Below are 14,350 nucleotides of genomic sequence, written 5' to 3'. Positions count from 1 at the left end.
GGGTGGAGTACAGGCAGGGCAGGTTCCTGCCTCCTTGTAGAGACTCGCAGGGGTAGATAGAGGGTGACAGGAGTATTCACCACAGGGCTGTGCATCACATTCTGCCCTGCAGGTCACCAGCTACCCCCAAACCAGAACATCTCAAACAGATGTCTGAGCCATGACCAGTCTCTTGTCAGCTGACCTGCACTTTGTCAAGGCCTATTGTAGGTCAAGGTCAATGGCGGGGAACGGGTACCCAGGAGAGGACAGCAACCATCAGCTCCGTGAGGGCCCCACCAAACAGGCCTCCAGCAAGAACCTAATCTCATCATGAATAACAAAAAGGCAGCGGCCTGGGTGGTAGGCACCTGGAGAGAACATCTGGGCCTGTACCCAGCCCACCTGGCCCAGACAGAACCTAACCAGTGTTTCCAACCCAAGAGCTGCTTTGGGCTGAGGTCTGCCAAACTGCACTGGATTCTCATCATCGCAACATTTGCCTTTCATGGGAGTCAGAGCTTCTCCCTCCCAGACTTATATTTGAAACAATCAGTGATGGATGTTCATGCTAATAGGAAGACTAACAGCTGGTCACCATTTATTTATGCAAAGAACCTCACTCCGGGAGAAACTTCTGCATACCACATTCCAGCTATGAACCATTCTATCACCACCCACTAGCCTGCTGTGTGCGGCTTCTCACTAAACTAGACCCAAGGCCACCCTGGCTTCTGGGGTCCATGGATCCCTTGTAGAGAAGAGGACAAGCTGAAGAGGGGACTTCTCTGCATTCTGGTCCTTATGCGCTGTGTAGCCCTGGCCTCCGGCATTTGTATAGCAGCTTCAACTCGTTCACAGCCAGAGAGATCCATTAGTACGATGTAAATAGCTCTCAGCTCTTCAAAGGCCAGAGCAAGCCATTCTGTGAGGTCTGAGTGAGCTTGCCAGGGTCTCGCATTTCAAGGCTTATTCATCTTCCTGATAACTTCCATAAAGGGCCACAGCAGCCTTTTTGGTATGTAGAGCCTGCCAACAGCAGCCCCAGTGGGATTTTCACAAGAAATTTGGCATCCTCTGAGCTCCTGCTGTATACACAATTCTGTCCCAGTCATTCCGTGGAGGGAGGAAAGAGCAGAAAACACATTCACTGTATTCCAGGGAACAAGGCACACATGGATAGGAAATAATATGGGTCAAATCACACAGAAAGCTTAAGAAAACCAAGTCGGGCCCCAAGGCCGGCAGGGTGAACGCAGAGGAGCCTACTGGCTAGGAAATGCAATTTGTAGTCAGTGAGACAGGTTTCAATCCTGACTGTCTCTTTCTAACTGAATGACCTATGCCAAGTGGCTTCAATTCTGAGCATAGATTTCCTCAGCTGTGAAACTGAGATTCAGCAGCTACAGTGAGGGTCTCCTGAAGATTAAATGAGATGGTACATTACACTTGGCAGTGAGCGAGTGCTCCTGAGACAGCCACTGTGGATTATGGTGACAGTTCTCACTGGAGAAGGCAAGTGTTGTGTGGCTATGTAAGGGGCGCACATTCATTCTTTAGCTTGCCATCATCCCTGGGGGGCGGTGAAGCTGGCATACATTGCCTCTCTGATCCCGTGTCAGGGAAGGGAGAAAGACTAGCTGGCGGGCTTCCAACCAGAAAAAAAAAAAAATCCACTCCTAGGAACCACTCTGTCTTCCAAGAAAAAGGAGTGGAAATCCCACAGCAAATTAGCTTGTAGGAGTCCTGCACAAGAGTGGGAAGGGCCTGGGAACAGGCTGGGCTGAGTTGACAGCCTTATCCTTGGGGGATATGGACTGCTCGGGTCCACAGTGGGTCCTGAGGCCTGAGGAACTACCTTGGCAGCAGTAGGCGGTTTCCAGCGGCGTCCTGAGTCTAGGAGGTGGGGCTTCCCCCCCAGGCCCGGCCCTCCCCACTCAGGGAACCCGGCTTCCTGACGGATACCACAGCAGTAATATGGCAGCAGTGACAGCGCCCTGAACTCCAGACAGCTAGGCCCATGTCTGATGCTTCAGAATCGAGAAAGACTGGCTCAGCTCAATTCTCCTTGGTGTTTTTGTGGTTTATAAAGATTGAAGTACTGGAATCAGGGGAATAAGAGTTCAGTGTTCTGCATGTTTCTTTGATATTGCCGTTAGCAATCAAGCTGCTTGGAAGAGTACTCCATGCATTGTTTTCTGCTGTGTGCCCCAAAACACGTGAGAACTTTTGTTGTGTTTGTATAGGAGGAAAGGGGACAAGAAAATCAACTCAGAAGCTATTGCATTCTAAGAGTTGTCTTTTTCAGAGTTATTTAGGGTTTTATGGTTCAGAATGGTGACTTCAGTGAGAGAAATAGACAAGCAGGAGAATCTATCTATGGAGGATTTTTTGAAGATGAGTTTTGCTATTAAAAACAACAAAGAATTTCTTTCATCAGTGGTCAACGAGGGAGGGAAGGATACCAGTGGTTCACAGGTTTTCATTACAGCAAAACCAACTCATTTAAATGGGCATGATGTTGGTTTTAGACAAGTGATCTCTGGTCTAGAAGTTAAGAAAGAGAGAGAAAAAACTAGAAAACAGGCTCAGCTGAAGTATGGATACCTAGCTGTGGAAAGCTGAAGAGCTGATCTCAAAATCTAAAGATAAAAAAGATAAAAAGAAAAAGCATAAAGCCTTCTCCTCCTCTTCTTCCTCCTCCAGTGATTTAGAAAGCTCAAGTTATACTCAGACCTCTTCTGATTCTTCTGATTCTGAAAATGTTTCTGAAGATAAAATTTTTTAAAACATAGGAAAAATTCCCAAAAACACAAGGAAGAAAAGTGCATCTAGTGAAAGGGAAAATCTTGAAGCACAACTCCAGTCTACTGTCCATGCAGAAGGGATCTCCCTTCTACCAGGAAATAGGTTCCTCATTAGAAAAAATCCTCCTAAAGTTGACAAGGAACAGAAAAACAAAAAGAACAAGAGAGAAGGTATAACGGGCCTTTCTCCAGCCTGCTTCATACCAGAGACAACTCTTAATTACTAGGTCTGGCAGAAAAACTAAAGGAAGAGGATCGAGGTGTCACTGAACTCCTTCCAGACTCAGATCAATGGATTACTTCAGCAGTAGTGAGGCTCCTCCACATTAGAGGCAAGACACGCAGAGAGCTCAACAAACGAGGGAATCAAGTGGTGAAAGATGGGTCGTAAGGGATAAGAGTGAACTGAATGAAATGAAAGAAAATCGAAGGAGCCCAGTTAGAGTAAACGAGAAACATAGCTGATCACAAGCATGTGTCTGAAAGTCCAAACAAAAAAATGAAAAGGACAAGAAAGTTAAGGACCACAAATCTTGACAGCAAAGCCAGAGAAGTTGGAAGAAATTCAGAAAAAGAAAATAAATATCGTAAAACAAAGTGAAGAAAAGAGCCGAATCTAAAAGTGGAGCAAAGAAAAATCAACGATTAAGGAAGGAGATTCAAAAATTAACAGACACAAAGAAAAGAGGTTGAGGAGAAAAGAATCATGAGCGGGCTGGGGATTTAGCTCAGTGGCATAAGCGTCTGCCTTGCAAGCACGTGGTCGTACAAAAAAAATAAAATAAAAATCATGAGAATGTTAAAGAAAAAGAAAAGCAATCTGATTCTAAAGGAAAAGATCAGGACAAAAAAGTAGGAGTAAAGAGAAGTCTAAGCAAAAAGAATCACAAAACGATGAGCACCATCATAGTAAACTAAAGAAAAGGACAGACACACGCAGTCCCTGGGAAAGAACGGGATGGCCAGGGATTTAGCTCAGCGGCATAAGCACCTGTCTAGCAAGCTGGAGGTCATGAGTTGGATCCCCGGTACCAAAAAACAAAACAAAACAAAAAGAATGTGATGAAACTGAAGATAAACACAGTTACAATAGAAGAACAGGGAATGAAGGAGAAGTCGGGACAGGACCAGAAGAGTGTAATCCAGGAGCTGTGACAGAGATCCCAGGAGAAGCCAGGAGGCCCACGGATGCCAGAGGGGCACAGGAGGAGGCGGAGAAGGGAAAGAGGAGCCCCAGGCAGATGGGAGGCCAAGACAAGAGGCACTCGGAGGGAAAAGAAAATCAAATCGGAAGCAAGTAAGACATAGAGACCAAGGACGGAAGAGCTCAGGCAGGAAAGGAAATTCTGAGGGTCAGAAAAGAATACGGCTAAAAATCGTGCTCATGACAAAAATGAAAACTTCAATCAGGAATGAAGCCTCGGAGTAGATAAAGATAAAAGAGGACGAGAGACTTCTGTACACTTATTTCCTTTCTGCCTCAAAATTAAGTTCTAGAGACTTTCTGGTGAATACCTTTGTGTTGTTTTCATTGTTTGGGGGGTTATTTCTTGTCTGTCCTTTTGGGTTTTGAATGTGGACTTCACTGGGTTGATCTTTTGATATTTTGCCACCTGGATAGTGTGTATTGTTATTTTAATAAACTTGAAATGAGAAAAAAATAATAGCTTCCTGGGAAAGACTGCCTGGACCATCCTCCATCAGGGGCACCCAACAGTGAGGAGAAACCGAAACCTCAGAATGGCCGTAGGCCAGGGAACCTGGTCATGGTGCAGGAGGACAGCACTCATTTTAGAGACACTGGCACTGCCATAGCTGCAGGGAGGGGCACAGCCTTGCATGCTGAGAGGGGACCCAATTGACTGTCTCTGACAGAAAGCCTTCCATTCCAGCTCCATGGGAAGCAGGATCTGCATCCTTCGCAATGCTTCAGGAAACAGAAGGTATAAGTATCACCTGCACTTCGCAGGTGAAAAAAATGAAGCTCAGTGAGCTTAAGCAACTCACCCAAGGTCACACAGCGTAGTAGTGACCAAGCTGGAACTCAAACCCAACCCTTCCAATGCCTGAGTCAGTCTTCACAGCCTTTGCCATCTGTCTTTCTTCCCACTACAAACAACTGCCAAAACTCAATTGTTTGAACAGTTAAAGTATATACACAACCAAGCATGACTCCACAGGAACAAAAGATATATAGTATGCACCAGTTTCTCAAATTTCCCAAGATGCTAAGAGAGCTCCCAGAGTGAAGGCCGTAAGTTCTCAAGAGGGAAGCAGCAGAAGCTCTTGGTAAGAGGGCACAGTGAAAGAAACCACAGCATGCCCATACCGTGGAATACCACCAGCCACAAAAAAGGAAGGAGGTTGATCTTGATGTGCCAGCTTGGGTGCTGAGCAGTGGAAACTGCAGGCTGTAGCTGCTGCATGGTCTCAGGGATATTTCAACTGCAATGAAAACAAATCTTGGTTCTGTCCCTGGATTCACCAGTACGTAGGTAAACCTCAAAGCTGTCAGATCCCCTCCTCCCGAGCCTCAGGACCCTGCTCTGTGTCCCACATGGCTGAACCCGGTGGAAAAGAAATCAGCGAACTCCTTTGTCTTCTAGCCAACAGGGAGCACCAGCTGGAAATCAAAAGAAGAAAGAGACTGAGGTTGGAGAATTTATTCTCCTGGTCCCTGCCACAGGATCTGGAAACTGATCAACCCCCTGCGCCAAAGCTCCTCTCCAAGCGCCCAGTCTCTCTTCCTCCAGGGCTGGCATTTCCAGCTGACAAAGTCACCCCGAGCAGCAAGCTCTGCAGGGTCACACTATGCCCCAGGTCAGCCCTGCCCACACTTCCGTAGTGTCCTGTAATCATCCCTCTTCTACTCATCCCGGTCTCCTCTCAAACCAAACCTAAACTGACAGCAGAGCTTACCTGGAGTGAGGGGATGCGTGGGAAACCCCTGTGACCTGAGGCTCAGCTTTGCTTTTCATTCAGGAAAACGCTTAAGCAAGTACTGGGATAGAATAGCAAAACAAGGTCCCAGGTATCTACTGCACAGCCAACTTCATTTCACATAGTCTCACACACTCCCCAGCCCCGCGGTATTTTAAAGCAGCTCTAAGACACTATTCATGTGTTTTGAGCTTATGAAGAACTTATATCTGAATATTGCCTGAGTAATTAAAATTTCATTAAAAACTAAGGTATTCTCAAGGCTAGAACTTCTGCGGGTGTGGAGATCCGGTCTCTGTGTTTGGTCTGGACCAGGTCAAAGCTTTTTTCTTGCAGTTAGCCTTTAAAGCACTGTCAGGGCTGACTAGATGACCCTGCTCTTCCCTGGGATGGGGCTAGGGGCAAATAGTGCTGTCCGTGCCTACCGTCCTGAATACTGAGGGTCTCATTATTGACACAAAGCCACAGGAATGCCTCCCATCCATTTTTGGACTTTGTCCGTTGTTTTGCTTTGCAGGGGATGGAAGGAGTTTGTTATATACTGTTCTTCTCTCTTGCAGTATACTATTCCATGTGTGAATTTAGACCACAAGCCATTGATCTTTTTTACTCCGGATAGAAATTTGGCTGGTTTTTCATTTGAAGCTATTCCAAATGGTGTTGTTACAGACATGCTAACAAACGTCTTTTGATGTTCCTAGGCACGCATGCATTTCTGTGGTAGACACCTTGAACATAATGACTGGACCATGAGAAGGCACATGCTTAATGTTGGTAGATGCTGACACACTTAAGCAGTTACGAGATTTCTGGTGATCATCCTTGCCAACACCTGCATATTTTCAGGGTTGGTTGGTTGGTTTCACCTCAGTCATTCTTGTGGAAATGTAGTATATCTCATCATGGTTTTAATCTGCAATTACCTGGTGACTAATGAAGCTGAAAATCCTTTCCCATGTTTCTTAACTATTTGCATACCCTTTTATGAAATGTCCATATCTTTTGTACATGTTTATAGTCAGTTGTCTTTTTGTCACTTTAAATTGTTATTTACACATTCTGGATACAAGTCATTTATCAGATGTAGGTTTTGCACATAACTTCTATTCTGTAGCTTACTTGTTCATTTTCTTTAATGATATCTTTTGAGGAACAGAAGTTTGAAAGTTTAATATGATCTAACTACTTATAAATCTATCTTCCCGTATGGTTAACAGTTTTTGTGTTGCATTCATGAGCTCTCTGCCTGCACTGTTCTCAGTTTTTATGAAGACTTTTTTAGGATAAAAACACTTATTGGAAAATTAGTACTGAAACCCCTACAAAACTTCTAATGAAGACACCAAATAAGAAACTCCAAAAAGCAATCAGAATGTGGTCACCTCATTAGGAAGATGATCTCCTAGTTTTGTGAAGCCCTTGTTAGCAGCCATATGTGAGAACCAGGACTCTTCTCATCCACACAGGTGGAAACAGAAAGCAACTCAACTGAAAGTTGTTTCTATCCAGAGAAAAATGTAAGAGCTCAGAGAAACTTTTAATACTCAAAATATTACCAAATACTTAACAATATAGTAATAACCAGCCAAGACAGTGCATGCAGGGGGCCTTAAATATAAGGCCTGTACAAAAATGCCAGCATGCAATGGAAGTGGCTTTGGCAGGGAAAGTGTCACGGGAGGAGTTGCTCCTGTCTACAGGGGCTCTTTTCTCCCAAGAGAGAGCTGCGTCCTCTTCTATATAAAATGTTTCTAAAATTTCCATAGATAGGCCTTTCTCCCACTGGGGATAATAAATGAAAACATGATTAACATACTTAGTGGTCTCATAAGCACCAAATACATTAATCCAAGTAATTTTAAAAGCATTTGTGGAAATGACAAACTTTCCTTTGAAAAACCAATGTTTTCCCTGCTTAAGCATTATTAAATCTGGAAGGTCATGGTGGCCTCCTAAATTCAAACCTCTCCTCACATCTTGAAAACAAAATAAAACTAAGATCAACAAGGGGTGAAAACTCTATACACAACCTATGCCTACAGCATTACTAGGAGCCAGATAGAACTATAAATTTTAAATTGTGTGTAAGTAGAGACACACCAAACTCCAACAGCGGATCTAGCACTGGGGCAAGCCTATGCCTGTGGTGGGGCAGGAAAGGGGAGTCTTAAAGTCCATGGGGAAAAGGAGAAATGAATGGAACACATAGAAGCAGCACAGGCAGGATCACAAAGGAGAACTCCAATGCAAAATGCAAAATAATAAATGTAAGTCTGAAACCCTGTGGTTCGGTACTCCAAAGCGAGTGTGGGTCAGAAGTGGCAGTGTCAGAGGAGCACTGATTTGGTGAGGAGGAAAAGAAAATAAATCAAAAGGAATCTTTGCCCTTTACTGCCTTTTAGCAATAATAATAATGATGATGATGAAAATGATGATGATCTTTCAAATCCTGCGGAAAACAATTCATGAGCCCCTATCACCACTTTCTATTGAATAAAATGCACCTCACTATACTGGCAGAAGAGGGCGCTCTTGAAACAGGCACATTCCACTAAATGTCTAGGAAGGAAGGCAGCTCACAAATTCCATTTTAAGTTATAATAATAAAAATAAAATATGAATTGCACATTTCACCTGTTAAAAAATTCTCACCCCCCCCAGAAATCAATCATGAAGAAGAGAACTCTAGTATTGTATTCCAAACTGAACCACACATCATAATACATACTTGAAGATTTTTTTTAAAAAACCTAGAACAAGATACAAAACTAATAGCAAAGAACTAAAATAACTGGGAAGAAACACAATAAGAACTGAGAAATATTAGGAAATGAATTGAAGAAAAATTCAAAACTACCTCAGAATTAAGAATAAATCACAATGTGTCCACGATAGAATAAATTCACATGAAAATTTAATGATTAATATAAATAGTAAACAAAAACAGAATGAAAATGACTGAAAAATAATTAAGAAGCAACTAGACATGGTGATGTATGCCTGTAATTCCAGCACCCTGGAAGGCTGAGGCAAGAAGATTATAAGTTTGAGCCTCCTAGCAAGACCCAGTCTCAAAGTTATAATTAATTAATTAACTAAAAGGCTGAGGGTGTGACTCAATCCACAGACCCTGGATTTGATTCCCAGTATTGCAGGAAATAAAAGCATGAGGAAAGAAAGGAAAAGAAAGAGGATGAAACAGAAGGCAAAGGTCTAACTTATGTATAATTGGAGTCCATAAAGCAGAAAAACAGAACAAAGGTAAGAATATTTGGAAATATAATATTTGGAAATTTCCCAGAAATCCTAAATCAATGTATTGAAAAGGTCTACTGTGTTACTTGGAAGTTGATCTGGAATTATCAAGTCTGAGAAATACCTTAATAAAACTACTAGACTTTAATAACAAAAAATTATCAGGATTTCCAGGCAAAAAGGATCAAACTCTTATTCAGGTCAGAAATTCAGACTGACATCAAAGTTCTTAAGAACCACAGATGGAACTGACTAAAAGGGAGAATATTTTCTAGAAACTCAAAGAGAGAGGCACAAGTCAAGGTTTTTATATCTAGACTTCATCCAACCAAACAACAACTGAGCAAGCCTCAGCAAAGGTATGGACAGTATGCATTTAACGCATTAATGACAGAAATGAGATGAAAACAGTCTTCTGATTCCATGGCCATGACTCGTTCTGACAAAGTGGAAAGAATGTGACCTTAATAATGATACAAGAAAGCAGAGAGAAGGGAAAAGTAAAACACAGTGTAACTCCTGGTTGTTATTTGGTAAGGGAAGAGTCAAAGGATGCCATATATAAACCTGACAGATGATATAGCAAAGACTGAGCGGAAAAGAGGTGACTAAAGGCACTGCGAAAGGTACAGCTACAACAGCAACCAATAGATCAAAAACACAAACATCCTAAACGCCAAAATAATTTTTAGCCCATGAACTTACAATAGATGAAGCATAATATATACACCTAAGCCTGTATCTCACTAATGAAAATCTAAGGATATTCCCACTAGAGGAAAGAACAAAGTATAACACCCACTTCCAGGACACAAATTTTGTACAGGAAATATTAGCTAGTGCAGCTAACCAGAAACAAACCAAAGGGAGACTTGCTAATTAGAAAATAGGGAAAACTAACTCCATTGCAGAGGATAGGCTGACACATCTAGGGGAAAACTATAAAATAAATGATACAACTCATAAGTTTTCAATAGTTTTTCAAACTCCTTTATACTCAAACTCCTTTACACTAAAATATTATTGAAGACCTCAGAAGGACTCTTGTTTATATGGTTTGTAATTATTGACATTTACTGAATTTGAATGTTAAACAGAAAAATTTCAAAGGTTTAATTTAAAAGTAATAAATATACTTTTCTGTTAAAGTTTATAGAAAACAGTAGGCTATTCATATCTGCGTCTGCATTCAATCTGCTCTGATAGCACACATGATAGTTTTATTTGGGTATTTCTCAGCCTCTGGAAAATTCTACTGTATACTCAACTGAAAATGAAAGCTAAAGGACAAATGATATCTTACCATTGTGAAAATAATTTTGACTTTATGAATCCACTAAAAGGATCTTGGAAACCTCTAAAGGGTACCCAGGTTACATAACGAGAGCCACTGAACTTACTCCATAAAATAACTTAGTGGGATAGTAGGATATAAAATGAACACCAAAACTTAGCCTTTAGAGGCACAAATAATAACTAATACGATGTAATAAAAAAGAAATGTCCATTTACCATATCAATGGAAGATTAAATTCCCAGAAGTAAATGTAACAAGAAATGTTGAAAACTTATATGGAGAAAAAAACTGTAACATATTTACCACCACCACCAAAAAAAATACAAAATTAGATTTGAGCCAATAGAAAACACACACTTAGGTCATCGTCAGAATGTCTCATCATTAATTAACTTATAAGCTTTATATGATCTGATTAAAATTCTAAGCGACTTTTCCCCTGGATAAGTAGATACTACGGTTCATAAGAAAAAGTTCACACACAAGAGTAAAAGGGGCCAGGGATACAGCTCAGTGGCAAAGCGTATCCCTGGTGAGTGTGCAGTTGTGAGTTTGATTCCTGGTACCAAAGGAGGAAAAAAAGGAGTATTAGTAAAATTCAGAAGAGGAAAAGCTACAGGAGAAAATTAGACCTACCAGATATTTCTAAATTTTACAAAACATCCATAATTAAGAGAATATGGTAAAGGCACAGATGAATGAAACAGACTGTGAACTCCACAATAAATCCTGCTACACGTGGAAACATAGTACATGGCAAAATTGTATCTCAAATCACTCAAGCAAGGACAATCTTTTAGTACATGAAGTTGGTAGAGTGGACTAATATTTGGAAAAAAGCCATCATATCTTACAAAAAGGTGAACTCCAAATAAACTTAGAGACCTAAGTGTAGAAAATTAAAACTATACTACCAATAGTACAAAAAGAAAATCTGTGAATTGTTCTACAATCCAACTATGGCTAAACTAATTATGAATCAAAATCCAAGTTAAATCAAATAAAAATTAACAGTGTGACTACGGCTTTTAAAAATTTGCATAGCAAAAGCTAAATCAGAAAACAAACATGAAACTGGAATATATTCACAACATATATCATAGATAATCAGCTAATACACCTTCTTAAAAGACCAAAAAATAACAGAGAAGTAGGCAAAGACAGTTCACTACCCAGACATCTGAAGTCTCTGAAACCTCTGAAAAATGTTTAACTTCATATGTATTTGGAGAAATTCAAGCAGGACTCTGCTAGGACACCACTGCTCACCCATCACTGCTCAGAGAAAAAGGTAACGTGCAGCATATACATGCATGCATGCATACACAAACTATGCACATTCTACGTAAGAAGGAAACAGAAAACTACAGGACTGTTATCCTACTTTTTCAAAAGAATAAATGAAGGAAAACAGTCAACATATTTGTTCAAAAATTACCCTCCAAAAGTCACATATGGTCGCACACACCTGTAATCCTGGCACTCTGCAAGGCTGAGGAGTTACAAATTCAGGAGGATTACAAATTCAGCCCTAACCTAGGCACCTGACTTAGCAAGACTCTATCTCAATTTTTTAAAAAATGACTGGGAGGTACAGCTCAATGCAAAGAACCACTGGTTAAATCCCTAGTACATAAAAAAAAATTTAAAATGTACATGCAGAAAACATTCCTTTGTTCAAACCCCTTTCACTGTCTCCTCCATGACACTGGAAATACCTTTTTTTTCTCCTGGTTTTTCCTTTCTGTGCTTATTTTTTGCAAAAACAGGTAAACCTGTACACTTTTTTTATGGAACTTTAAGAGCTTATTCACATTACATAGAACTAAATATCACCTCAAATCAACCAGGATGAGAACAAAACACTAAATTTGAAAGCATTAGTCATTAAGAGTAGACAAACCCAAAGTGAAAACTAGGCAGAAAAAGTAAAGAAATAACTAATCCAAAGTAGTTTTTTTAAAATAAAGTACATTGACTGTAGACACTCCATATGAAGGGAGAAAACCCTGAAAACTAACAGTAAAGATTTTACATATTTTCATAGTGGTATGGGTATGCCGATCTTGAAACTGTTTTCTGTGCAGTGTAGGAGTGAGGATATGAATAAATGCACAGGATTCTGGATCTGGGTTCTTACCAGGGAAGAAGAGACACTTAAGTATGGGATGAAGCCAGGTGCAGCGGCACACACCTGTTATTCTGCACTCTGGGAGGTTGAAGCAGAATGACTGCAAGTTCAAACCCAGCCTGAGTAACCTAGCAACTTAGCAAAACCCTGTCTCAAGATAAAAAATAAAGGCTGGAATGCAACTCAGTGTGAAGGCCCTGGGTTCAGCCTTCAGTACAGGGAGGGAGCAATCAGGCAGGCACTGAAGAATCTGTTGTATAGAGCTGGACATAACAGCATGAATTCATGAAAATGTGTGTTCAGATATGTATATATAACTTTAAATATATGTATGTAGGATGGATATATATGTGTGTATTCATCCTAAATTTGAAGGACCTCAAAGCAAAATCCCTCCACTAGCATTGGGTAAACTACCTATCTACCTCTTTATTTAGAAACTAGGGCTTCTTTAAAAAATGATTAATTCCAGGATCAGATCAGGGAAGGTAGAAGGTAAGTTTGCAACATCTTGGAGCCAGAAAGTTAGAAAGCACTCAAAATGATGATGATGGGCTATTAAAAGGAGATGGAAGTCAAGCCTGAAGGGGTCTCACAGGCTAAATCTGGGGCTAAGTGAGCACAAAAATAAATCGTGACATTAATACATTATCTATTAAATAAAATAGAGATCTATGAGACTATACTGACAAAGAAGCAGCAATACCAGAAGAGAGGCAGGAAGAGGGAAGAGAGAAGGGAAGGTGGGAGGGAAGAGGGGTAACTCTTCACCAGAATGCTGACCAATGCAGACAAAATAGTGGAAGTAGAAAGATCGTCATTTTGTGATCATCCCAGTAGACAAAGGTTGGAGCAAGAATTATCAATAGGTGCTAAATTCAGGACAGAGGGAGGGTGGATGAGGAGTAGACGCTTTGCATGTCCAAGTGCAAGTGTCTCAAAAAAGTTTGCTTATTAGCTCAAATAATAAGTCAGCAATGCAGTAACCAGACAACACCCTGACCAAGAAATCAAAGTGTGTTTCACCAATGAGGGGCTGATAGACCACATGGGGCTCCAGACAGGATGTAGTCCAGCCTGAATCTGAATTGAACCCCACCTGAGGGACAGTCTACATTCTTACCTGTTCTTCACAGCCCTGCCCTTCAGTGAATAAGCAGGTAATCCCTGCCAGGGATGGAGACGGCTTCAAGAGAAGGCAGGGAAACTCGGCCTTCAAATGGTCAAGTCTAATCTGCCGAAAGAGTGTGTTACAATTTAAGTGCTTCCAGACTTCTGTAGTGGATACCCTTGGAAAGAACACCCCCCTAGAGTCCCCTGGAAAAGCTCTGGCCATTGTGGAAGCCTAGAATCAAAGGGTGTGGTCTTCCTCTGACCCTCAGCCAGAACGGACACAGCCCAGAAGGCTAAGACCCAAAACTCAGCGACCTGTGTAGATCTGGCAACAACCCCAGGGCCCTGCGGCCATCTCCCCAATCCTACCCAGCCAACAGGAGCCATGAGCAGCCACCCCAGTGACTCACCCAACGTGAAATGGGGGAAGGGTGGGGAGGTGGAAATGAATGATCACTCCCGTTCAGATGTATTTCTCTTCTGGGAGATTTACTCTGGATTACTGCATCTGACACCATTCACATTCCGAGAGTGGCTTTTGTACAGATAACAAAAGGAAAATGCAAGAGTGCTTTTATTTTTCTCTCCTAGAGATTTATTTAGTTGGATTATATCTGGCATCAGTACACCCACGGGCTCTGTCAGACCACATTGGCAGGAGACAGGACAGACCAAGTAAGGAGTCTGCATTTTCCATGTCTTTAAGTTTCTGCAGCAATTCCAGAATTTCACAACATCCTCTCCCCCAGCCAGGTGAACATCAAGTGATTCCAGTGGGCGCAGGCAGGGATGCAGGAAGGGGAGGGAGAGAAGAGGGTACGGAAACTC

General features: G+C 41.5%; 1 pseudogene; it reads left to right on the top strand.

Moving 5' to 3' along the window:
- The first annotated feature begins 220 nt into the window (after nt 1-220).
- LOC100731211 (peptidyl-prolyl cis-trans isomerase G-like) lies at nt 221-4,215 on the top strand (annotated as a pseudogene).
- Nucleotides 4,216-14,350: the final 10,135 nt, after the last annotated feature.

This window comes from Cavia porcellus, unplaced genomic scaffold (genome assembly GCF_034190915.1).
Source record: "Cavia porcellus strain 051 isolate PalLab524CR breed Dunkin Hartley unplaced genomic scaffold, mCavPor4.1 scaffold_19, whole genome shotgun sequence".
Lineage (NCBI taxonomy): Eukaryota > Metazoa > Chordata > Mammalia > Rodentia > Caviidae > Cavia > Cavia porcellus.
Note: the sequence above shows the minus strand (reverse complement) of the source record. Positions and strands in the feature narration are given on the sequence as shown.